Here is a 24,404-nt window from a genome sequence, read left to right on the forward strand (position 1 = left end):
AAACCGGGCCATGTTAGAGAGCGCACCTCTGTGCACGGCAGCATCCTGTGCACATCCTCTCCGCTCGTGCCCATCGTCCTTCACAGGTCTCCGCTTCAGGCTGCGAGCACTGGGTCAGTTACCCCTGTGTCCCTGAACAAGCAAATGCCTGCCACATAGGAGGAACTCAATAGATGTTTGCTGAATGCACAAATGAATGAAGACTTCTAACCTTCTGGATCTAGTTGAGAAAGGAGTAGGGAGCTGAACATACACAGAGGAAACCATTTGCAGACAATTAGGCACAAGTCCACATTCTAATGTATACAACCGTGCCTGCCCAGGCATTTATGACGCACCTCTTACCCAAGCACGCCTATTCCTGAGGGGTGCGAACTGTCCTTGCATGCTGTGTATGTTTACTCTCTAGTAAGGGAACTATCAGGGAATCACCTGGAATCACGAACGGCATCACCCCACCCCGCTAAAGACCAATTTATTTTGGGGCGCCTGGGTGGCTCAGTCAGTTAAGTGGCCGACTTCGGCTCAGGTCATGATCTCATGGTCTGTGAGTTCGAGCCCCGCATCGGGCTCTGTGCTGACAGCTCGGAGCCTGGAGCCTGCTTCGGATTCTGTGTCTCCCTCTCTCTCTGCCCTCTTCCGCTCATGTTCCGTCTCTCAAAAATAAATAAAGATTAAAAAAAAAAAAAGACCAATTTATTTTGGAGCTACTAGGGGTACAGTCTATCAGAAACGTGGAATGCGTCAGAAAGTTTCCATTCAAAGCTGCTCGGCGGCAGGGGTAAAACCTAGCAGGAACCGTGGCTCATCCAGACAGTGGAATGTCACGCAGCACTAAAAAGGGAAGGGGCTGTCAAGCCATGAGAGGCCACGGAGGAAACTGAGATGCACATTACTGCGTGAAAGAAGCCGATCTGAAGAGGCTGCATACTATGTGATGCCAATTATACGACATTCTGGAAGAGGCGATGCCATAGAGACAATAAAAAGATCAGTGGTGGAACACAGAGGGGTTTTTAGGGCAGTGAAGCTAGTCTGTGTGATACTGCAAGGGTGGATACGTGTCATTGTACATTTGTGCAAAGCCGCAGGATGTAAGACCTCATGAACGATCCCTGACGTAAGCTATAGACTGAGAGGGATCGTGACGCGTCGAGGCATTAGGATAGCATTCATTTTAATTACTGAGGCTTTTTTTTTTTTTTTGCCCCTTTTCCTTAAATGTTGTGTCTACCCTCCTTGCCAGAGGCGTCCTGGGGTCTGTCCTCCAGTATCCCTGTGGCAGGCGATACGCAGACTCCCTCTGCCAGAGCTTAAACTGCCAATCCTCGAGGCGCCCCCCTGCTCCCCTCCCCTCCCCCACTCCCCCTGTGCTCCTGCCTCTACAGGTCCTCCTCTCTCCCCTCCAGCAGGTCTGGGCATTACTGTTCTTCTCTGCCAGCTCGCTCTCTCCCCTTCACACTGTCTCACCTCTACATCCACACTCAAGTTGTGTGTTCTCGGCACTCTGCTCTGTCTACCTCTCCCCTCCCTTCCTCTCACAACTGGCTTATTTTTAATAGAAGACGTTTTTAAGTACCTGTCTGCTATGCATCTGTCGTCTGGGCAGGAAAACACAGGCTCATTTGTTGAATCATCAAGACAGCTCCCTGCCCCCCCCCGCCCCGCCCCATGGAAAAAGGCTCCAAATCGTCTACAGATCTCTCGTCTGTTTCCTTCCCTCACAGTGTCCCCCGGACCCCATTAAGTGGTTGGTTGTAGAATAAGAATATGGGCTGTATTGTTCCATTTCTCGTGGCTTCCCACCCACCACGTGCTGGGCACACGCTCCAATCCAAAACCTCTGATGATTTCCACACATCCCTGTGCTGCTCTCATATGACAAACAGAGGCACTCACAGATGAAGTGACATCCATCAGTCCCATAACCAATCAGGGACAGAACAGAGATTTAAACCTAAGTGTTTGACCCTCAATCCCATGTTCTTCCATGAACTCTCCCCTCGACAACCTCCAACCCCCCACACCCTCCTCCAGGAAATCACTGGATGGTTTGATCAATTAGCATGGGCCAACTGATGTTGTCAAATAGCAAACTTTTAGATTTAAAAAGGTCAAGGATACTTTAGGTCCCTGCAGACACATATGCAGCCGCCGATCGAAAACTCTCCCACTTTTTCCCTCTAGCGTAAATTTATCCGGCAACTTTTTTCCAGCCCCTCTGCAGAGCCATTTACAAATTCCCGCTTGCAAGGCTGCTGAAGGATGAAATGTACCAATACGGTCTCTGTGACAGACTGCTGTGCGCTTTCAAAACACAGACACAACACCAGTGAGTATGTGTGTGTATTATATTTCTCAGCGGAACATCCTCAGAAGCCAGGGACATTAGTTTTCCACCCCAGCATGCAGGCTTTGTGGTCCTGGGAGCTTGTGGGAGGGCAAAGTCCTGCAGAGAGGCCATTGTTTTCCTTGCCTTTGCTGATAGCATGAGATCAGCTCAGTGATGATGGCAGATCTCCAAGACCAAGAAAAGAGCCACTGGGGGTACAGTAATGGGAAGCAGTAAATTGTTGAAGATATTTGTAATCTAACCAATAGAAGTCGTGCCTTTTCTGGGAAACTGAAGTACGAAATGCTTGAGTGCCTGATGGGTTCTGAGGCCTCGGTAAGCGTGTGGGGGTGGGTGCCAGGACCGAACCAATCATTGTGACCACAAGCCACCTCAATCCATATCTGAGATCCCCAGTGAGAATGACTGGAAAGATTCCACGGTATGGCAACGCTAAAGCAACTCGGATTAGGGAGGCGGGGAATGCCCACCCTCAGTGCTCTCCAGGGGTCATCCGTTACAACACAACCTGTTGTCAAATGCTGATACAGGCGCTTTACAGAAGTCATGCCAGATAATCCACACCACAACACGAACGGGGCAGGTGCTCATATGCCCCTGCTTTAAAGATGGAGAAGGCGAGATCCAGGGAAGTCAAGATCATGCGTCAATTAAGGCGGGGGGGGGGGGGGGGGGTGGGCGGCAAAATCCACACAGTTTTGTCTGACTCCAAAGCACATCCTCTTAACTATCCCCCTCTGTTGCCATCAAAGCTCTTGGGCACCAATTACACCAGGCATCCCTAAGTAGACGTCACCTGTCACTCATTAATTCATTCAACGCTCCACAACACCTAGTGAGTATCTACACTGTGCCAGGCCTTTTGCTGGGCACCGAGGCTTCCCTGATGAGAGAGCTGTGAACCATGCCTTCACGGAAATTGGAATCTGCTGGGTGACCGCCAGGGTTGCCACTTAAGTTGGGTAGTTTGGGTCCTGCACAAAGGCTCTTGGCCCAAGTAAAAACTAAAACTCAGCTCGCATTCCACTAGGCTCTGTGCCCACATCTTCTGTATCCTCCAGAAGAAGCAATTATAGAATTTTTCCCAAAGCATAACGTGGGCTATGGGGAAGTCCCCACCTCCCCTGCACTTTTCAGGCTAATGTCACCATGAAAGATTCCCATGACAACCTGCAGTGTCCAGGGAACGTGAACCTGTACCAGGGCAGATTCTGGACAGTAAGAGGTCAAGAGCAAAATCAAGAAAGTGTAGTTTGGTCCATTTGAGCTCAACCAATGAGGTCCACATCCACTTTCAGGGAATCTTGGCCAATCAACCATGATTCAAACTAATCCCCTCCCCCCTCCTGCCCCCTGCCAAGAAAAGTATGGGAATGAGTAAACCTTCTTGCAATTCCCAAAGATAGTAGCCCCCATCTCAGCCAAGGGCTGAGCCCTTGCTTTGCCCTGGACCTTCAGGCCTTCTCTCCAAAAATGTCATACCCCAGGGCAGCTGAAAGGAAGGCTTTCAGAGATAGCGCACAGAACAAGTGAGGAGAAAAGTCAAGGTGACATCAAACCCAAAGTCCATTATCCCTGCGAACAGAAACAGAGACTAAAGGAAAAGTTCTTCGGGAAGAGGAATGAGTTTTCTGTGTGTGTAACTTTCAGATTATAATTGTATAATGGCTCATCTTTATGAAGCCTTCGTGTATGAGGCACATTGTGTAATTCTTATGAAAACCCTGGTATGATTCCTTTTTGATAGATGAGGAAGTTGATAAGCAGAGAAAGCAAATAATTTGGCCGAGATCACATAGTTAGGAAGCCGCGGCGGTAGGAGATGGTAAATGAGGGTCCACTCGACTCAACAGTCATGTGATTAACTTGCCTTCCGGCTTTGAGAGGGATGTCCTCAGCTCTAAGATCAAGATAAAGGAGGTGAGATAAAGGGAATGTGGCTAATACGCAGTGAGGCAGGTGGAGAGAAGGGAAGGAAGAAAAGCAAAGGTAGCAGAGGGCGGGCCCTAATGACTCCTCTTGGGTGATAAAGAGGGACAGTTAGTACAACTCCCTATAAATGGAGTTTATGGGTGTCAGCAACTAGAGGGGAAAATGTCCCAGCCGGGAAGAACCTTTGTGTTCTCACCCAGCCCCTCCTGTACAGCTGAGGAAACAGAAGCCCCGAGACAGCTAGTGGCTTCCCATGGGTCCCCGGGACGTTGTAGAAGCTGAGCCGTGGCCAAGCCCCGGCTCTCCTGGCTTTCAGGCCTAATAATTCCGCCACCCCTGTAATCGCTAAGATTAGTATCACCAAGGCCCATGGTGCTGTAAACAGCTGTGGTCACCCACCGTCCAGTTATTTTAGCACATGGCACCCTGACACCCATCGTTGTGTGGCTTAAAGAAAACACTGCCCTGGTCATGCGAGCCTCAGAGGAATGGAAAATTCCAGGTCAGTGAACAACACCCCCTCTAGGTATCCTTCACCAGCCCTGCCTTCGGTGGCTCCCGGGCCCTCCTGTCCCACCAGCGGTTAATATTTCACTTGGGTGAGACTTTAGGGAACAAAGAACACGAAGCTGGCCTTGAGGGGCCAAAGGTAGGCGGCCAGTGGTGCCTGATGCGGCTCATAAATAAGAACAAATGTACTTTGGATAAGAACCGGCCGGCCTCCCGCAGAACAGCTGGGGAGCCTATTCATAGGAAAGCGTGTTATTTGTGTCTGCCCGGCATTTGAATTAGCCTCACCTAACTGCGCTGCCTTCCCGGCTGGTGTGAGTCACACTCCTCATTCACAAGCAAGGGGTGGCCAGGGGCAAAGGGGAATTGCTCCTTTGGGCCAGCTGAGGGAGACGCGGGAGGCCAGGACTGGCATTTCCAAGGACACGTCTTTCCCCCGGTGGCAAGGGCTGAGGATCAAGGGAACACATTTGTCCACCAGCCCAATTCTTCTCCGTGTGGGGGGCCGTACCTCCTCAGACCCTCCGTAATTGCCCCTTCATCCAGGCTCCTGGGCAGGCCCAGGAGTCAATCGGCTGCCCGACGACATCCTGAGAGCACCATGGGAGGGCAGCTCCCAGATGCCACCTTGTGCCCCCAGCTCCACTGCTCCTTGGCCACCGTATCACCAGCTCACGTGCTGTGGCCTGAAGGACCGAGCCTGTGGGTGATTCCTCCCCATGCCTGACATGGCCTCCCTGGGAGCCGCCACCCCCCAGTCCTCCTTCCTGCTGTGCAGCTAAGCCTAGCTTCGGCCTGATCCTGATGCAAGACTATGCCAGAAGCAGGGCCCACTCTGGGCCAGAGTAGCCCCGGGAGCCCCAGGCTTGGGCACCCCTCATCCAAGCAGCCCTGAAAGGGGGTTCCCAGGGCCTAGCTGGAGGATCAGCTCCACAGAGGCCCCAAGAGCTCCCATCCATCTCGGACCCAGAGGGAAAACTCCAGCTCTACTCTCAAAACAAGGTGGCATTTGGGGCCCATCGGACTACAAGCCTCAGGAAGGCGTTAGGTCCTCCTTCCCATTGGTGTCTTCCCTTCCCTGCGCGGTGTTCCTCTCTTCCGCTCCCACAGACTTGCAGTCTGGGGGTCGGTCACCCAGAAAATATTCAGGTGCATTTTGAGAGCCCATCCAGCCACGGATGGCTTAGCTGCTCACGGGACCAGGCTGTGCCTGTATCTTTGCGTCCCCACACGGCGGTTCATGGCTGGCACACAAACAAGGACTTCGTGTGCACTCACCACATTTCTTTGACAACTCGACCTTGCTCCGTGCAACAGGGACTTCTCGACTCTGCATTTCTGCGGGGCCTAGTGCCAGCTCTGACACAGGATGGGGACGTAATCAGTGTCGTTCACTTGACTTGTCCCATTTGAGGGAAGATCTTTGTAAATGATTCCACGTCACAACATAACGGACACAGACAAGGCCATCTGATGCATTCGAAACTTAACACGAATGGGCATACGACCCAGGCAGACGCTGTGGATGTGTGGACTCCAAGAAACTAGTGACCTGTTTAGAAATTATACTTTTTACCATTCTTCGTGAGTGCAGATGATCGCTGAACGGAAGACGTGGGATTTCAGCCGTCTTCCCAGGAGAGGGGATGGGCCTCCTGCTAAATCATCCCTCCTTCCTTTAATATTTGTGGGTGATGACAGTGTACCTACCGACCACTCAAGGAGCACAGACCCAGGAGGACCCTACATGGAGGGCTCCCGGTCTGATGGGGGGAGATCACATTCACAAAGAACTCATTACCCGGGGGTCGGCGCTGCTGTAGAAGGATGGTCTAAGTGCCCTGGGAGTGATAAATCCCTCCCCGGGTCAGGACGGGAGGACGAAGGTAGGAAAGGCCATTTGAGGGATGGACAGATCCAGATGGACAGTAGAGTATCCTAGGCCAGAGGATATTAACAAAGGCATTGGAATTCAGCAGTACGCTGGGAATGTAACTACCATGTCAGGGCATTCACTTCTCTCTAATAAACTCAGCTGGTTTCAAGGACTCTTCCTGGAAATCGATGCCTGGATTCACTTCGCCTATCAGTCCCAGAGTCTAGACGTGGGCGAACGGGTTTCTGGGGAGCAGGGTAGAACTCGTGCCTGGAACCCTGGACCCAGCACAACCAAAGACACCCTCAGGGGCCTGGACAAGAGGCCGTGCCTGACCACATCCCCAGCCTTGACCGGCTAGGTGTGGACAGACCCTCTCTAGTTCCCCCTCGTGTGAGTAAGAACCTTATCAGAATAAAAGCTGTAAAAATGCCCAACTTTAACCTTATTAAAGTCACACTGCTCTGGTCTTGGCAACCCTCACAGGGTTTTACAATTCAGCCTCTACAGCTGGAGTCCTTGAATAGCCCAAGGTCTGTCAGGGTCCGTGATGGGTGACTAATGTGATCACGATCGGAGCCAGCCCACCCACATTCTCACCCTCCCCCAGCCCAGCCCCCACCGGGCTCACCGTGGCCTCCCACAATGGCCTCCTGTTTTGGTACAAATGGAAACTGAGAAATTTCCACTATCCTGGACCCCCGGAGGAACGTGTGAGCGCGCCCCACAGCACTCACCCACTGACATGGTATTTTCCTCTGGGTTAATGAAGCACAGTGGAATTTTCATCTGTCATTGTAATGATTAATATGTCAAATCAATACCACAGGAGAGGCAAACAAGAAAATGACACAAGAGCCAGCAGAGGAGGGGGGAAGAGGAAAAGTGGGATGGGAAGAGGGGACACAAAGCAGGAAAGGAAGTGGGAAGAAACAGAAGAAAAGGACAGAAAATGGGGGCTGTGTTGGATCAACCCAACAGGTCAAAGCACACTGAGGGGTCCTCTCCTGCCCTCTGGGCCACATTAGGGAGAAGCTGGATAAGTCAGTCCCTAAGGTGAGGTCTCCCGGAAGCAGCTATTAGCAGAAGGTTCTGCTTATGTTATGGGGGTCACGGACCCTTGCAGATTGGAGGAAAGAGATGAGCTTTCTCCGGAGAAAAAACGTGCACAAAGAGAAATTTGGCCAACAGTGTCAGGGAGTTCACTAAGCCCCTAGACCTTCATAAAAAAAAAAAAAAAAAAAAAATGACCCTGTGTTCAGATGACGGCGCGTCAGCAGCTGGGACTGTGTCACTTCTATCAGCCCCCCTCTGCAATGGGAGGCCTTCCAGAAACAGCTTCGGGGAGATGACCATTAATGGCAGCAGCCATGTGCACCCCTCTGCTGAGCCTGTCTTGCCCTAAAAGAATGCAATCCACTCAGCCCACCCTTAGGCCCAGTGCAGCTTCCCAGGGGCCTAGACTTGTGGGGTCCCCTCGCCCACTCCAGGGCATCCGGTCACCTCTGTAGGAAGTGCTGTCCACTCTGTGCGCGGACATCCTCTGAGTCCTCTAGACCAGCACACAGATGGACCGAGGGATGGTGGCCAAACCACCAATGGGGAAAACATTTGGAACACAAATGAGTCCTCCGGAGCCAAGTTTCCCCCTCTCCTGGTGAGTATTTGTATCAGGTCGTAGCATAATGATTTCATATTCTGTAGAATCGAAATCTGGCTTTATGTAAACGTCATTGCCTTTACTGGAATCATCTGTCAGTTTCAACAAGGCTAGACATTTTCTTTCCTGTTTCTTTTTAAATTTTTTTTTTCAATGTTTATTTATTTTTGGGACAGAGAGAGACAGAGCATGAACGGGGGAGGGGCAGAGAGAGAAGGAGACACAGAATCGGAAGCAGGCTCCAGGCTCCGAGCCATCAGCCCAGAGCCTGACGCGGGGCTCGAACTCACGGACCGCGAGATCGTGACCTGGCTGAAGTCGGACGCTCAACCGACTGCGCCACCCAGGCGCCCCTCTTTCCTGTTTCTTGATCTACATCTGTCAACAGTGCTACGGGCCAGGGTGATTCAGGATTATAGGCTCCCATGCACGGTCCTGTGGACCATCACGTATTGTTGTTCTTTCCCTAAAAGCAGAGGGGGGAAATCAGGGTCTATACGCCCTACAAAAGTGAAACTACCTCTGTAATTGGAAAATAGTTCAAAGTTGAACAGTAAACGCTGCTTTGCACACTCAGCAGAGCAAGGAATTAGCGAATTCACAGATTTTATTTCCGATTACACTTTTTAACGTTTTATGTTGAGATAACTCTAAATTCAAAGAAAGTCGCAAAACATACACATATGCTAGGATCGCAGTAGCCAAAAGGTGGACACAACCCAATTCTCTATTGATGAATGATTGGAGAAACGAAATGTAATACACGCGTACAATAGAATATGGCCCAGCCTTCAAAAGGAGGGAAATTCTGATAAATACTACAACATGGATGAGCCTTGAAGACATTAGGCTAAGTGAACAAGCCAAACACAAAAGAAGAAATGTCGTACGACACTATTTACACGAGGGACCTAGACTGGGCAACTCATAGAGACACACAGTAGAAGGATGGTTGTCACTGGCTCTGGCACTGGGCGTGTGGGGAGTTACCGTTTGATGGACATGGAATTTCAGTATGGAAAGATCTAGAAATGGATCTGGGGGGTGGTTGGACAACGACGTGAGTGCATTTAATGCCATGGCACCACATAACTACATAAAAGTAGTTTGAAGTATAAATTTTGTTATCTGTGTTTTACCCCCGCTCTCGCCAAAGGTACAAGGAAGTCCCACGGACCCTTAACCCAGCCTTTGCAATGGTAACGCCCGTATGGCTATAGCACAAGATCAAAAGCAGGAAATGGACCCTGGTGCAATCCAGAGTGAATTCAGACTTAGACTTTACCAGTTTTACAAGCACTCGTCCGTGTGTGTGTGTGTGTGTGTGTGTGCAGTTCTGCGCAATTTTCTCTCCTGCGTAGCCACCACTGTGTTCAGAGTCCTTCGCTGTCCACAGGGCTCCTTTGTGCTACCCTTTAGAGCTACAGCTGCTCTCTTCCCACCAACCTCTAACTCCTGGCGACCACGAGACTACTCTTCATCTCCATAATTTTTTCATTTCAATAATGTTACATAAGTGAAATCATATGGTATGTGACCTTTTGAGATTCTTTTTTTTTTCTGCTCAGCATAATTGCCTTGAGACTCATGCAACTGGGTGCCCGTATCTTTGGTTAGTTCCTTTTATTATTGACTAGTATTCCATGATATGGATGCAAAGTTATGATTGTATTCTTGTACGTAATAGTAACTGATAATTCTTCAATTCTTTGTCCACATTAAGACCACTGGTAAGTAGCCTTGACTCCAACATGGCCTCTATAGGAACTGCCATATCAGCGGCTCACTAGGGTGTCCGAAGTGTCCACCCACATAAGGGTCTTGAGACCACAGACTGTGTTTCCTTAAGGAAAGAGGTCTTATGGGGCAAGCTCTTTGGCCTGCTGTCCTTCACCCGTGGGGACCCAAGTGGACAGGCAAGATGATACAATGGGACCACCACCTGTCAACAGAATCAGCACAGTCTCCAGACCCCTCCTTTCCCACTTTAAGTGCTGAGAATGCCTGGGTCCATTGTGGAACGGGCAGCTGGGGCTCCTTTAAAAAGGAAGGTAAGCCAGTGTTCAAAAAATATATATGTATATGATGTTTCCAATTCTCGGAAGGGAGCTTTTATATTTCTGCCACCCTCCGTAGCCGTTGGCTGTTTCCTTGGCTGTCCATCCCAATATGACATAAACTCCCAACCCTTGTGCCTGGCCCAGAGCCCAGCACCCACTGGCACCCCATGAACGTTATGGCAGGTGGTGGTGGTATTGAACCGGGGGCCGAGTCAAGGAGGGATTGCAGAAGATGACCAAATCCGGTGAGCAACATGTCATTTCTTTTGATTTCAAAAACCTGCCACCTTGGCTCTTTGACAACAGGTGGGAGTCGGGGAGAAACACTAAAACAGTCCCTTTCTTTTTCCTCCTCACTTGTGGCTCTGACTGTCCTGGCCCCTCCTCCCTCCACACCCACCATCTGCCTCCCAGACTCTGGGACAGAACTCTGTGTTCTGGGGAGGGTGGGGTGTCTTACCTCGGAGCAAGTGGCCGTGGCCAAGGAGGTAAGTGGGGGAGAGGCAGTTCAGGGGGGCTCTTCAGGCACAGGCATGGAGGAGCAGAACTAAAGTTGCCTAGAAAAACAAACAGGACACAGGTAACTTGCAGCCTTGCCCTCCATTTTTCCCGTCCCCACGTCCACACCTTCACTTCCCAGCCTTCGATTCCTTCCATGGGCAACCTAAGAGTTCACACCTCTAGATAACTGATGGGGGCAAAGATAGTCATGCCCCAACATACCTAAAACTGCCTTGAGGCCCCAGATCCCGGGACAGTTCCCAGCTGCTTGGCTTCCGCCACACAGAAGAATAAGGGGAAGGTGGCTGGAACTAACCTAGGGAGGACACAATCGCCGACATGGGCTCTTTGAAAAGAACAAAGGTGGTTTAAACCCAAGGGGTTGGCCCACCTTCAAGATCCCGAAGGTAACCGCTCATAGAGGGGCAAGGCACGCCAGCTTCCGCGAGAGTCGTTTCACAGCTCAACAAAGGGTCGGTGAAGAGCTGACAGCCGCGTCTCTATGGAACCGTTAAGATTCCTCTAGCCCTGGCGATGGGGTCGAGGCCCTTCTCTGATGCCAGGAAAGACTCCCTATCCCTCAAAGCTTTGGAGATTTGGAGATACCCGTGTCTTCATAAGCAGAGTTGCCGTGCCTTCTATCTAGGATTTGGTTTACCTGGGAAACTCCATGTCACAAACTCAGCATTTCTTCAATAAACTCCATATTCATGGACCATTATCTGGTGGCTACAAATAGCCCAGACTCCTGGTCTTTGTTCCTTAAGGTGGAAGATAGCGCCCACGCATATAAATCACCAAGTGCTAAGACCCTCTACTGAGATCATAGGGTTAATGTAGGCTCCAGTACATCCAAATGTTGGCTGGAAGGCGGGAGTCAGCAGGATTTCACCTGCATGGTCAATTTTTACCTAGAAGAGGGCTATGCCCGCATTAATTTGTGACTAATGGAATGTAAATACGAACTCACTAAGTGATGGATTGATTGTAACATGAGGAGTGGTGAGTTATTCAAGAATCTGAGACACAAAGCTCGTGAGAGGTCTATATTTCTTCTTTTTTAATTTTTAAAAAATTTGTTTAACGTTTATTTATGTTTGAGAGACAGAGTGTGACCGGGGGAGGGGCAGAGAGAGAGGGAGACAGAGAATCCGAAACAGGCTCCAGGCTCCGAGCTGTCAGCACAGAGGCCGACGCGGGGCTCGAACACACAAGCAGTGAGATCACGACCTGAGCTGAGGCTCAACCGACAGCCACCCAGGCGCCCCGAGAGGTCTATATTTCTAAGCACCAACAACTCCTTCCTAACAGGATGACCAGAGAAGAGTTGATTCCCGCCACATTGAAAGGGTTCTTATGTCCACACCTGCTCCCCAGTGGATGATAGGATTCCTTCTCATCCTTCAGAGGAGCAAAGATTCAACCTGACCCTCTCACATGGCTTCTGGAGCCAGCCCCCCTGAGCCAGATCCCACTACTATTCTCACCCACACAGAGGGGAGGGCCGAGTGGAGACTCGGAGGCAAGAAAGAGCATGGCGTCTCTACAGCCTGGAGGAAGGCCAGGGTGAGCACCGCAGTAAGTGCTGGGCACGACAGCACAGGATAAGGTTGTGGAGTCAGTGACAACCCACCTGTGCAGAACTTAGGAGCCACAGGGAGAGGTCTGCTCTTTTTCCCAAAGTCCAGAGCAGGGAAGAGAGTTTGCAAATTGCTTATATTGGTTTAAGCAAAGATCTCTCCCGGATTCAAGCCACATTGCAGGTGAGTGTTTGCTGAGCCTGACTCTTCTGAGCTAAGCCCTCGGCCAAGAAGGGAAACTTCCAAGGATGGGACAGTGACATAAGCAGGCAAGCCACGTCGCAGTGGGGCTTGCGCTACAGGAGAAGGGAACACAGGCTGAGGGATCCTCTGGACAGCTTCCGCCCTGCTGGTGGCTCTGAAGAGGCTCCCATCCGCCTCACCCCTCCTCTGGCCTGCCTCTTCACCACCCCTGCCACCTTTCCCCATAAGCAGCCCCACCCTGCCCGGGAACATGGAGTTCTCTGCTGTGGGACTCCGGGAGGGCCCCGGACTGCAAGGTTGTGCAGACGGGTGGCGGGTGTGACGGCAGGAGAGCGGGAGGGAGGTCGAAGATGGAAAGTGAGGGGGAGAAGGAGGACTGCTCCAGAGTTTCCCCCTTACATATTCTGGCCCTTACCTGTGACAAAAAGCAAAAGGAGCACGTTTGGCAAATGAATGAAATCCAATCCTGCCTGTTGGATTTGGTCAGCCCGTGATCCCACGTGACTTGTGCTTGCCCCCCCCCCCAACCCCCTCCTTCAGCACCGCCATCAGCAGCATCCACGCAGAAAGCGCCTACTGTGTGCCAGGAAGCCACTCCGACTATGAGGATAGTGGATGGCTCCCAGGACTGGGGGTTCCCAGGACCTGGGTCTCTCATTGCTATAGCCAGGATGATCCCAGGTAAGCCCCTTAGAACTCCCACTATCCCAGGAGGGGCTGACCCTCCAGTAGAATCCAGTCAACAAAATAAGGAGCAGCGCAGGCTTGTGGGTAGGGGTAGCAGGGAGGAGTAAAGAGCTTCCCTCCTCCGAACTGGAAACACATCCTTGGCACTCGGCTGGGTTCTTGAAAGGCCCGGGTGCCTGTTTGCGCGGTGCCGCCCCAGGCCGGGCCTAAGCCCTGAGGATGGGCGGGCGGGCAGGAGCTGGGACGGCTGTCTCTTGTTTGCTAAGGTTGCTTTCATTAGATCAAGCTGCGGGAGCTCGTCCACTGGCTCTGTAGGCGCGGGTCAGCTAAGGACAGGCCGATTAGCTTGCCCCTCTGGGCCTTTCTCTTCGTGACACCGCCTCTGGCCCAGAACAAAGGCCCCTCACTTTGCTCAGCCGCGGGTGTTGAACGCGAGCGTGCTGCCACCTGCTGGCCGCAGGAGCTGTTTTCAGGTGGTGAGGGGTGGGCGGGGCCTCGGGACCCATAGTGACGGGTGAGCCCCCGGACCGCCCCAGCACAGGCCCCAGCCCTGCCTCCCAGAGCGCCCTGGGCCAGACCTCTAGTGGGGAGCAGGTGGGGACCCCCTCAAAGGCCCACCTGGAAGAGCACCAGAAGTTTCCAGCGCCTGCCCTTGATGCCACCTGTGTTCTTCAAATGCCCAGCTAGCAGGAGGACCCTTTTAGCTCTAATGCAATCCTCCGGGCCCCAGTGCTGGGCTGGAACCTACTGATGAGAGCCGATTATTACATATTCAGGGCTCTTTTTTTTTTTTTAATTTTTTAACGTTTATTTATTTTTGAGGCAGAGAGAGACAGAGCATGAACAGGGGAGGGGCAGAGAGAGAGGGAGACACAGAATCGGAAGCAGGCTCCAGGCTCTGAGCCATCAGCCCAGAGCCCGACACGGGGCTCGAACTCACGGACCGTGAGATCGTGACCTGAGCCAAAGTCGGACGCTTAACTGACTGAGCCACCCAGGTGCCCCACATATTCAGGGCTCTTACAAGCTGCAGTGACAGCTTCAGATCGGTCACGGTGGGAGCATTTTCACCACGGACATTTGGCAAATGTTACAAATTAGAGGTCTCTCCATCCCACCGCTCCCCGCGGAAAGCCCCTCTCTAACTCCAAATACGGTAACCCGGGACGGGGAAGGTAGCCTGCGAGCAGGGATTTTCTCAGACAAACCACCAAGGATGGAATCGATGTCACCGAGAAGAGATACATTCCTGGAAAAGGGAGTTTGTGGGGAAGAAGTTTTTTTTAACCCCCCTAGAACAGCCGCTACCCCAGGTCAAGGGCCCTGCATCAGAAACAGCTGGGTTCGGGCGACAGCTCTTGGGCTCGCTAAACTGTGTGACCACGAGCCTCACATCTCAATGCCCAGTTTCCCTGTCTGCAGGTGCGGTTAATAGTAACATCTGTCTCCAATGGAATCATCAGGCGATGCATTTAAATCTTAGAGCGTTGCCCAGCACAGAGGAAGCGCTCCATCTATGTTAACCGCGACCAGTTATTGATTAGAACCCCACAACCTCAGCAGGGAGGGAGCTGATCTTCCTATCTTCCTCCTAAGACCAGTTTCACCTTTAGGTGCCCTTCCCAGGGCTGGGAGGCGGGGATTGGCTCCTCTGTCCTCCCCAGCAGCTACGCTTTGACCTGAGCTTCCTCTGGGCTCCTCACGTATGCCTGTCCCCTGCGATCAGTACAACGAACAAAGTATCCCCTAGAACACAGAGAGTCATACGGTGATTCTCTGAATGCACAAGCGTTAAGGATGTGAGCGGTAGACATCCGCAGAAGCCAAAGGTGTTCTGGAGAGGAGTTCCTAGCCGGCTAAGGTGTCCAGTAGGTGGATGATCCCCATACCCGAATATGGGGATTAGGAGGTACAAACTTCCAGTTACAAAATAAATAAGTCGGACTCACGCACAAAAGATATCCACTATGTAAGTACAGAAAAGGCAGGACTCAAATCTGATTGTAACTACAAGACCTAAATCCTCTTAAAGTCGTATTGCCTTCTAACCAGCAGGAAAACTGTTTCCCAAGAGTCTGACACTTCTGATTACAAATTGACTAACCAGATGAAGTCATGTGATGCATGACTGACGGATTATTAGATCTAAGAGAGAGAGCGTCTTTGTTCAGAGCGGGGGTAGGAGGCATGCGTCTGGCTGAAAATGAGGGGCGCTGTTGGTAAAACAGAGGAGGGAGAGCCCACAGTCACTGCCACCGTAGTCGCCTTCCTGAAGCTGTTCGCTTCTTGACCTCCGGGCACTTCGGGCTGACCCTCCACGCCCCCGGGATGATCTGTCACGTGAGTCCAGGCTGGGCAGGTGGCTGGATTTCCCCTGCAGCATTCTCTCTGCCTCAGTGTGACTTTGACCCCCACATCCCATCAGGCACAGAGTCCCACTCCTTGCCTCTACGGCACCTTTCCACAGTCTCCCTCCTTTCCAACCCTGGTCTCCTCACTGCAGCTCAGACGGCTACACCCACCGATCCGGGTTATCAAAATAATCCCCTCGTTGTTCCTTCTGCCCCCTTTCAGTCCATTCTGCTGGCAGATTCCTCTCCCGGGAACAAGTCTCACCAAGACATATCCCTGCTCAAGAATGCCCATGATGTCCCATGTCCCATCCCAAAGTCCAAATTCCTTGGCGTTCTGCAGACTTTCTATGAATCGGCCTTTGCATGGGCGTCTAAGCTCATCTCCCTCGTATGCTTGAAGCTCCAGCAAGACAGGGCTGTTTGCTACTCCTGAGTAGGACTTGTGCTCCTCGGCCACTGTGTTTACTCGCGCACTTGCATCAGTTGGCATGCTCTTCCGGCCTCAGGCGGTCCCCGTCCTGCCCCTCTTGTAGATCTCAGGTCAGAGTCTTCCTCCTCCAGGAAGCCTGACCCCAGCCGGGACTGCTCTTATCACCCCCCACCCCCACCACTCCTCAAGTGTTGTCACAGTGCTGTGTGCTTCCGTTGGGCTTGGACACAAGCACCTGCTAGGATGTCACCTTCCGCGGGGTTGGGGCCGTGCTTGCTTTGCTCATCTTGGTTCCCCCGACAGCGACTAGCATTAGCACCTGCTATGGCAGCGACACTGATGTTTGTAGACTGACTTGCAGAGTTGAGCTAGTGTCCCACGGGAGCCGGGTGTGAATTTGAACAGCTCACGGGATGATCTGTGAGCCCTCAGCAAGTCAGAAAGCTGGGTGACCATTGACCCCCACCCTGGGAGCCAACATTTGGGCTCCGCTGCAATATACAAATGTAGGTCCAGAGCTTCCATGAAGGAGGAGCCCCTTCTGCCCTACTGGGCTTGTGTTTGCGGGGTGATACACGGGACTGGTAAGGATAGAGGCCAGGCCCCTTTCCTCTTTTTGTTAAAGCTCAAAGTATGAGTAGCCATGAAAACCAAAGCCTTTGGGTGGGTGGGGGGAGGGTGTTTAAAGGAAACTTTAAATTATCTAGACAAACCATCCATCGTTCGGCTGAGGAACCTCAGTCCCAGACAAGCAAGGGGAGGGGGGGACGGTCTGCCCAAGGTCACATGGCCAGAGTGGAGGGTGGCACGGAGACTGTCCTGACTCCCAGCCTGCTGTTTTCCTGCCCCGCCCCGCGAGCGGCGTGGGTTAAACACACCATCGCTCCCAAGTTCACATCGCGTTTGGGGAAACACGAGGGTCATGGAGGTTACACGTAGATTTGTGTGTTTGCTTTAAGCTTGCCATCTTGAAATGACTTTATGTTTATACAGCCAAACAGGGAAAGACCTGCATTCGATTTTCAAAGTTTAAATTCTAGACGTCATCCCAGCAGTTATTTCGATTGTCCCCGTCTCTGTTCGTTGTCACCTTTTTCCCTTGGGGAAGTATCAACATGCCTCTTCTGATCTTGTGCTGGGGCTGAGATGTCTCACTGGGATCACCCACTCTCCCTCCAGTGTGGAACCGGCCAGGTTTTATTGCAATAGATAAGACTTCGGACCTCGGGCTACTGAAAGGCCCTTTGTTTGTGGATTACAAGGGGGTCACTCAGTTTATCTCCTTCATTATGCGACCCTGCTTTTTTTTTTTTTTTTTTTTTTTTTTTTGAGTGGCAAGGTTAAGGCCCCGGGGCAAAATGTTGATGGAAAGGAACATTAAGCACCAAGTTGTACTGTGTTTGTGTTCATTCCCACCCATTTCACCTCCCTGAGCTGGTGAAGGTTACAACGACAGTCCAATTCTCTAGTGACTCACTCCAGGAAAAGGACATGTGACAAGAACCTGGCTCTCATGGGACTGCTTGCCAGCGGTGCCATAACAGAGATGGCATTGTTCGGGGAAGATTCAGGAAGTCAAACATCCGGAGACAAGCATGCATGGTCAACTCACCCCACAGGCTGCAAGAGAACATTTTTTCCCCACTGATCAATCTGTGTATTTACCCCTGCAAGGGCAGTCGGAGGACTTCTGGAATATTTACTCCCCTTCGGTCTCAAATTCGGCCTTCTCTACAGGCCAGGAGGGGAAGGGACCAGCATTCCTGAGACCCGCTAAGTACTGGGTGCTTTGCCCACTGTCGGTGTCAGTTCCGGTCTCCCGACTTGGAGATAAACATTATTCCCTTTCCCAATTTACAGAAGAGGAAACTTAGGCACGTGGAATTTAAGGAGTTTGGCCAGGCCCAGCCAGCTATCACCCAGGTCTCAAACCTGAAGTGTACGTCCAACGTCAGCAAATGTCCCCCTTCCCACGCTGGCGCCCCTCCCTCTGAGACCAGCGCCACCTGGTGGCAGCTGGTGGCAGGATGCTTCTGCAAGCTTGGTCTCTCCCCAGCCTCCCTAACACATCCTGTGTTCTCACTTCGTCCTCTCCATCTAGACACCCTTCAACGCCTTCGCAATAGCCATTTTCCTGTGAAGACTTCCTAAGCAGGCAATCCCAGGAGATCCCTTTTTCTCTCGCGTGACTCGTCTGTGCCCTTGCTTAGCCCGCACAGAATATAGCTCAGCCCACACAGACTCGCAGGTGCACATGTAAACTTCCAGCGGTACAGTAACTCGAGGGCACGGACGACGACGTCTCGAGCCCCAAGAATACTTCACATAACAAATAATACCAAGCACTAGCTGGTGAACACGTACTGAATGATTAGCTGATGGATTTTCAGGGAACGGCTCTGTGAGTCTCTGATTCTTTTTAGTAGAGAAGCGTGGAAAACTCAGACGGGTGGTTGCTCTCTCTCCCTGGTCAAGGCTCGCCATTGCACCTCACTCTGTAATGCTCCCCCCATCTTTCTGTGGGTTTCAAGGGAGACAACCATTGCCCTGCACTAAATTCATGCCTTCAGCCACCTCTCTGTCAGTGCTGGCAGGGGAGAGAACACCCTGCCTGCTGTGCCCAGGAGGCCTTCTAGCAGGCTTACCTGTTCCCTTAATCTTTTCCCAAGTCTAGGTCCTCACTCCCAGCACCTCCCCAGGGCCTTAGTGATGATGGCCTAACCCTGTTGGCCACCCGCAACACCTCGAATCTCCTGGAGGGACACATCTGCCCAGATCTCACTCTTTTCCCTTAACTTACTGCCTTTCCTCTCTGAGTGGTCTAGTTCCACTTCTTTGAGAAGAACGAAGATGCCAGGGCACCCACATTGGCATGGCCTGTTTGCTCTCAACTTCATCCATCCTGCCGCCCTGCAGCCTCTCGGTCATTTGGGGGTCTCCCCAGCGCGGCCCCTCTAGGCAGCTTGCCTTCCTCCCCAAGGCTGCCTCCTGCCACACCCAGGGTGTGGAGAAAGCTCTGCAGGTGCCTCCAGAGCCACCCTCCCCCAGGCCTGGGTGTGCTTGTCTGCAGGTAGATGCCAGCCTGCACCCCATGGGTCTGAGCATGGCCTGCTCGTCTCCCCAGGCAGCTGGGAGGCTCCCAAGCCACCATCACTTCTTACCTTGATTCCAGATGCCTGGCCCTGTGACTGCCACATAGTAATCGATGTTAATTGAAGGCAGAGCCGAATGGCAGATGAGCACATGGTCTTGATTCCGCTCTATGAAAACACTCAGCACATCCAATCAACCTGACGTTTGCAGGTGAGTCACTGAGAGCCAGCCTCTGCACTAGACAGAACTTGAGAACAAGGACTAGAGGAAGCATTGCATCTGGAGGTCATGAAGTCCGTCCGCCTCCTCTACGAGATGAGGACCAGGACAGGCAAGGGGCTTGCCCTCGGCCATGCAGGGCTGTAAAGAGCAGACTCAGGCTGGCCTGACTGCCTGACAAAGGCACTGTGTCGGTCACGCCTTCAGAACAATATGATGCTTCTCTCCTGAGATACCTGGTAACTCAGACTTACTCTTCCTCCAGTTGTTTCTAATTAGTAAGGCTTGGGCTTGGGTTACTAACTCCTAAGGAGCGTGGATGAGTCCTCCTTGAGAGAATTCACGCACACACGCCTGCACACGCAGGAGAGCTGGGATCCTGTGAGGTGCCGCCGTGCAGCAAGCATCTGGACTATGTGCAAGATAGAGAGGACACGTCGAAGGCATCCCCTTTCCAGCTACAAACCCAGCATTGTGCATGCTCGTCCCTGCGATGGCCCTCAGCCTGCTGGCTGACGGAGGCTGTCCTGGCTGTGCTTGCCGGCATCATTCTTGTCAAACGTACTAGATGGCTACTGTTGTGTTCAGCAAACAGCCGGTGCCTCACGCCAAATGTAGTCCTTGCTCGTCCCTGTTCCATTTATCTTCTAGTCTGTACCTTTTCTTTATTAGCAGGGGCGCTTGCTGGGCAACGAGATCTCTGTCGCATAGCAGTTTCGTGTGTGCCTTCTATTCGTAACCCACCTGGAGTCAGAGTCATGTCTCTGAGACAGAACAGTTGGTTGCTCTGGAAGTGACTGTACCACCCCAGGCAGCAGGCCTGAACTCGAGACGGGCAGGGGTGATGGGGGCGAGAGGAGGTGTTGCAATATCCTGAGTCTGACTTTTTAGAGTACTGACTGGTTTCTCTGGGCCAGCTTGGTCCCTCTGCTCCTCTTCCTCAAAACTGTGTGTGTGTGTGTGTGTGTGTGTGTGTGTGTGTGTGTGTGTAAGAGAGAGAGAGAGAGAGGGAGGGAAAGAGAGACCTCACTTATCCACACCCCTGCCCGCCATCACTAATGGCCCCACCCAAATATGGAGACCTTCCCCTACTTTCTCTCAGCTGCCTCCACCTCCCGTGTAGAGCTTGCCTCCTGGGTTAACCACACCCACCCCCAATCCTTTCTCCAGTCAAACCCACACCCACCCCATGCTTCATGAGTTTGCTCTTAATTCATTTGAGTGGAATCACTTGCTTTGTTTCTCTCCTTGTGATGTTTGTTTCCCCCTTAATCAGGCTCGTTTACTGTATCTTCCTGACAGTATCCCAGGCCCCACAAGAGCACAGCTGGGCCAGCTCGTTGTCCCTCATGCAGATCCCGGGCTGGGCTCCCCTGACCACAGGTCCCTGGTGGACGCTGCTCCCCGGCGCTGAGATGCCCGACTGAGCCCCCAGCCTGTCCAGCTAAACTTAGTCTCACTTCTTGAGATCAGTAAGTCTGGGGCGATAGGCAAATTGGACAGCTCTGGATATCATTTTGAACCTGTGCCAATGTACTAAAAGGAAAAAAACTCTAAAGCTCCAGTTGTATAAAATAACCCTCCGATGATAAGAGAAAAATGAGAAGAGAGTGCTTTGTTACTTAGAAGTGTTTAATTTTTGTAGTTATTAAACCGTGTGTATGTTTCAAAGTGGTTTTTATTTTTGTTTTGTTTTTGTGTTTTCTTAGCCCCCCTTGCCTGTCAGCTGGGACAAATCTAGGGAAATATGTACCTCCAGGGAGGGCCCATGACCCCCGTAGGCTAACATGGCCTCCGTATTTTCACGTGAAGGGCTGTGCATGACTGCCCAACCTAATGGCAGCTACTTGTGGCTGGGAGAAACTAGATCTCTTCCAGAGTGCTTTTGAGGCCAAGGTTAAGCCTACCAACACAAGGTGTGGGTTGGGGGCCTTCCCTGTATCCAGAACCTGGGGGTGCAGCACTGGGGGACACCCCCTCACTGTATGTGGTTGTAGGCAAACAGAGCTGAGCAGGACCCCATGGAGAAGGAAGCAATGTTGGGTTTTGGTGGCCTAGCCACCGTTCCCTGGGATCTGTCCTCCAGTCCCCTGAGGTGAGACTACACTGAGAGAGGCATCCCACTCGGGGAAGAAAGGGGCTGAAGTCAAGGTGTCTCCAGGGTGGAATCGACATTGGAGAAGGTCTGGAAGAACACCCTCCCCAGACAGAGCTGCCCAGAGGATACCAGGGGCCCAGGGGCAGAGAGCTCAACTCCCCCCACACTGAGCCCAGGGCTCTGTTCACTCGTGAAAGGGGCGCAGTGCCTGGAGAGCACGACAAAATAGAGAGCGGTTCTGGTGTGGGAACAGCAGTGGGCTCACATGCCCAGTGACAGGAAAAGACCTGCATGAGGGAGGGGCTTGCCTTTTCCCATCCTGATGCCCGAGGGTGTCCTCACCAGGCCAAAGCCCAAGACGAACACCAAGCCTGGAGCCCAGCCCCCCAGGCAGGAGGGCCAGGGAAGAGTCAGCTCTGGTCCACTGTAGCTGGGAGAAGGGCCTCTGGTGGGGACAGGCTTTGAAGAATCTGCTTTGCCCCAGCCTCGCCCCTCCGGGGGCACGTTGGGAAGACAGCCTCGACTAGTCCTCGTCCTGCCCAGAGCGGGTTTGGTGAGGCAGAGGGAAGTCCCCTCCCGGGGTCTCACCTCTTCTGCTTCTGATTGAACTCTGTAGCCCCACCTCAAGGGGGGGCCTCTGTGCCCCCCAAAATAAGGGTTTGGAAAGTGAATGTCAAGGTTCTTTGTAGCTCTGCCCTGACTGTAGACGAGAAAGGGCCCCAGTGGCCTCTCCTGTGGGACAAAAGGCCCTCCCCACCGTCCCCAATGCTCCCACTTACTCGGCAATTACCCAAGGAGTCGAGGCCCCCCTCAAAACAGACACGCTGCTCAGAGGAGAGGCCGGAACTCGAACTCAGGCTGGGCGGCCACACACTAGGGCCGTTGGGGGCCTTCAGGGCACATCAGGGAGCAAAGCGGGCAGGCCGCAGAGGGATAAGGACAAGGCCATGGAGCCCGGGAGAGGGAGGCACTGGGCCAGCGGCCGCCCCTGGATCAGGGCTGGCTGGAGTTGGAGGTAACTGCATTATGGGAAAGACTGAAAGGTTAATATGAAACCAGCCGATGCTGAAAGAGAACAATTAAGAAGGTTAAGGGCCTTAATATTAGATTAATGGCTGCCGGAGGATAAAGTTCACAGCTTCCAGGAAAGAAGTCTGACTCAGAGAAATCTTTTTAGTTGGCGGCTCTCAGTCTGGTTTTGTTGATATGTTTTTTGCTGTTGTTGTTTTTCTTTCTTCCCGGCAACTGTGAGAAAATTACCATTCACTCACAGAGGATACACTCTCTCCTCCCCTCCCCCTTTCTTCTCTCTCTCTCTCTCTCTCTCTCTCTGTTTGGAAATGTCCAATTTTCTTCAGGTTCTGGCATGGACTTTCAGGTCCCACCTGTTCAGCCAGCCTCGCCTCCTAGTCGTTTCTCTCTGGTGAGGGCTCCCCCTCTGTGAGATCTGTGGGGCTCTGTGAGAATATCTCCCTCCATGTTGGTGGTGTCCTTAGGACATTTCAGGGTGCTGAGTGGTTTCACAGACCGCTAGCTCAGCCCAGAGAGGTTCTGAGAGACTAAGGAGGAGACTGAGGGATCTACGAGAAAACCCTCTGGAAGCCTGTGTGGTCTAAAGCTTCCCAGGTGCCCTCATGGCCGACCCGGTTTGGGAACCACGGGCCCAGGGCATATGGAAGCAAGTCAGGGCCAGGGGGTCACAGACCCCTTTCGTCATTGGTATGACCTCCTAGCTCCTGGGCCAGCCGGTGGGTTCCTTGGGGCAAGCGCTTTGTTTTACTCCTCCTTACAATTCCTACGCAGGGCTGGCCACGTTCTGCACCTGGGAGTTGAGTTAATTTTCAAAATCCCTCCCCTTTCTGGACCCTGAAAAACCCGTCCAGTTTCCAAGTCGGCATTTTCAGAGGCCTGGAAAATGGAAGCCAGGCTGCCTCTCATGGAATCAATCAGGTCTGGGCCTCAAACAGCCTGGCCCACAGAGCCACGGGAGCCCGGAGCCAGAGGTGCCCTTAGAGACCTTCCCTTCCGGCGGTTTTCAAACTGTGCAGCCAGGCATCTTGGGGTTCCAGAGTGGACTCTCCGAGAGGCCACTGAGAAGAAGCAGCAGGAACCCCAGGGGAGAGGCTCCAGGCCTCCCCCAGGGCAGCTCCCTCCACTGTTACAGCCTTGTATTACTATCGAAGGGGAGCGGAACATGTTGCCCCAAGACTCAACACCGTGGCATATTGTTTTAATTCGAGGCACCTAAGAAACAGCTGAGGCCACAAGGCCTCCCTGACTCTTTTTGTCCTGAAACCAGGAGATAAAATCTCCCATGTGAAAGGCGCCCAAAGGCAGGAAGACGTCACTGGTGACAGGGAACTGGGAGCTGAGAAGGCCGTAGAAATAAACTCGCTGCCTGTGGCCCTGACCCTGTGTCTTGCCAGTTCTTCAAACTGTATCATTTCTTTGCCTAAAGCCTCCTGATCCGGTCACCGCTTTGGGTCTGCGTTCTCTTGTGCGGGCTTTTCTCCTGTTGATTGGCCTTTGTGAGTGGGATTTCCAGCCCCAGCCAGGGGCTCCAGGGGGGTCAAGGAAGACTCTCTCCCCTGCATTACCGCAGTAACCTAACTGGTATCCCAGCTCCCACCCATGCCAACCCCCAGGCCCCGCCTGCTTTCCATCCAGCGTCCAGAGTGATTATCTCAAAGCATAAGGCCGGTCAGTTGCTCTGCTGATCAAGAGCCTACGTTGGATTTCTGTCTCATTCAGTAGTAATCTGAAGCCCTCACCACGATCAACAAGTCCCCACGTGTCTTCGGCCAGCTGCCTCCTCTCCTTCCATACCCTCTTTGCTCACCTGCTGCA

General features: G+C 52.4%; 2 long non-coding RNA genes across 4 annotated transcripts in view; one reads left to right on the forward strand and one right to left on the reverse strand.

Moving 5' to 3' along the window:
* The window catches only part of LOC123598525, a 32,148-nt gene extending 18,339 nt beyond the window's left edge, over positions 1-13,809 (reverse strand). For 2 of the 3 annotated variants that reach the window (XR_006712666.1, XR_006712668.1), the window contains exons 1-2: positions 11,551-12,001; positions 10,852-10,948 (exon numbers count right to left, since the gene is read on the reverse strand). This is a non-coding gene — a long non-coding RNA (uncharacterized LOC123598525). Of the gene's footprint in view, positions 1-10,851; positions 10,949-11,550; positions 12,002-13,091 lie in introns of those variants that run through there. The other variant, XR_006712667.1, reaches the window with a different exon arrangement.
* Positions 13,810-14,376: 567 nt separating this feature from the next.
* Positions 14,377-20,079, forward strand: LOC123598529. The gene is made up of 3 exons (XR_006712671.1): positions 14,377-15,703; positions 19,320-19,450; positions 19,826-20,079. It is a non-coding gene; the product is annotated as an uncharacterized LOC123598529 (long non-coding RNA).
* Positions 20,080-24,404: the final 4,325 nt, after the last annotated feature.

This window comes from Leopardus geoffroyi, chromosome C1 (assembly GCF_018350155.1).
Source record: "Leopardus geoffroyi isolate Oge1 chromosome C1, O.geoffroyi_Oge1_pat1.0, whole genome shotgun sequence".
NCBI classification, from domain to species: Eukaryota; Metazoa; Chordata; class Mammalia; order Carnivora; family Felidae; genus Leopardus; species Leopardus geoffroyi.